We start from the raw sequence: 1,915 nt of genomic DNA on the forward strand, positions 1-1,915 counted from the left end.
TCAGGCTCGTTGGTTACAGGCCGGTCCAGGAACCCATGATCTTAGCCAAGGCAGTATTTCCAAACAATTGATCCAAGAAGTGAGATAGGGTGGTCTGGCAGGTATCAAAAATGGGAAGGCAGGGCTGAGGTTTAGGGATCGATCCTCCAAGCCACTCCTCCCTGCTGCTCGCCTCTCTCCTCTCCCTCAGACTCCTCGTCCACCTCTTTTAAGGCACTGACTGTGCCAGATGCAGCCACATCTTCACCCTCTACTTGCCCAGGCATAGCCTCTTGCAAGTCACGTAGCCAAGGGTACTCCGGTGAGCCCATCCCATCAACTCTGAAGTGGTAGGGTCTCTTGAATATCCTCTCCTGTGGATTGGGCCCCATGGGGTTTGTAGAAAAAGCCCCCATGGAGCCCAATCTTGTCTTTTCATGATACAGCCAACATTACTTAGCCTCAGCTTAACTATCTTAGCTTCCAGTGATCTAAAACTCACTTATTTCTCCTTTATTTATAGCAATCTTTTCTTTCTCCTTCGGGATTGGAGTACAGCTGAACATTTCCAGTTTGCAGACAATTGTTTTCATAGAATGATGAAGTTGGAAGGGGCCTACAGTGCCATCGAGTCCACATAATGGAAGCAACTGCCGTTCTGGACATGACATCCCACCCTTCTTCCCTCCCTCCTGTCCTGGACTTTCCAGGATTGGTGTCAGGCTGAATGAACCCTTTACAAATTTTATTTTTATTCCTCCCCTCTGTGAATGTGAGAGGGAGGACCTGAGAAAATCCAAAGTAGCAGTTTTCCCCACACTTGCATTCAGGTAACTCACACTGAGGTCTATGAGCCACATTGCCATCTAAAGAGGCCCCCAGCATGAAACTGTTAACCTGGGTTTTATATTTAACTAGCTGTGCTACTGGTATCTGTAATTAATCTCTTGGTGTCCTAAGTTCCTTCAAGATCTGGTGATGACACCTTAGGGTGCTGGTAATATTTTTCAAAACAATGGACATGTATATACTATATATGTATATTGATATATACATATTGTATGTATCTATGTGTATATGGATGTGTACATCAATGTTTACATTCGTTATCAATTTTCAGAAGCATTTATTTCCACTCCAGGAAAAATTCATAACTATCATAATCTATCAGTGTATTTTCAATTGAATCCAACACCTTTGTCTACCCGTACCAGACTCCAACATAAGTAAATAATTGGATGATGTGAAACAACATTTCTAGAAATAATTGTATCTCACTCAAAAGGGGCCATATCTCAAGTGTCCTCCAAGGGGTGTGAGGAGCTGACATGGATGTGTCAGAATCAACAGCCCTCACACATCTCATACAGCTAACAATATGTAAAGCCATAAAACAATACTGTATTACCACAGGCAATGGCACCGCCTATATATGCTCAATATGGGTGGGTTAAGATCTAGGATTATTGTAAGGAAGAAGCATGATTTATGAATGTGCATGGTAAGAAACATGGGGCAGATTCCTCTTCACTTCTGCTTTTGCAACATTCTGTTGCACAAATGAGTGGAATCTTTTGGAGCTTGTGCAAAGGGGTATTCACGGCAGGAAGAGGGCCAACCAGGCTTTTGAGGAAGGTTATTTCATAACCCACAGGCAGCCTGTGTTGTTCCCTTTATAAAACATGCCTATGAGAGGGGTAGGACCAGAGAAAGTCTTAATTGAAAACAGCCCTTGAAAGCTAGAAGTACAAAACTCTTAATGATTCAGTCCCAGTAGTGAACTGTTCTTGGTTATCTGCATAACCAAGAGATAGGGATGTCTACTATATTTGGACAAATATGTACATTTTGTTTGAACACATGCCTTGTGCATGTTTCTGAGGTGATCACAGGCCACAGCAAAGAGTCAAGGGGGACTCATGAAGCAGAGTGACAC

General features: G+C 43.1%; 1 long non-coding RNA gene across 1 annotated transcript in view; it reads left to right on the plus strand.

The window, feature by feature from the left end:
• The window catches only part of LOC144586424 (uncharacterized), a 13,144-nt gene extending 11,806 nt beyond the window's left edge, over positions 1 to 1,338 (plus strand). Inside the window, exon 3 of the long non-coding RNA XR_013541245.1 lies at positions 503 to 1,338. This is a non-coding gene — a long non-coding RNA (uncharacterized LOC144586424). The remainder of the gene's footprint in view (positions 1 to 502) is intronic.
• The last annotated feature ends 577 nt before the right edge of the window (positions 1,339 to 1,915 follow it).

The sequence above is a fragment of the Pogona vitticeps genome, chromosome 2 (genome assembly GCF_051106095.1).
Source record: "Pogona vitticeps strain Pit_001003342236 chromosome 2, PviZW2.1, whole genome shotgun sequence".
NCBI lineage: Eukaryota > Metazoa > Chordata > Lepidosauria > Squamata > Agamidae > Pogona > Pogona vitticeps.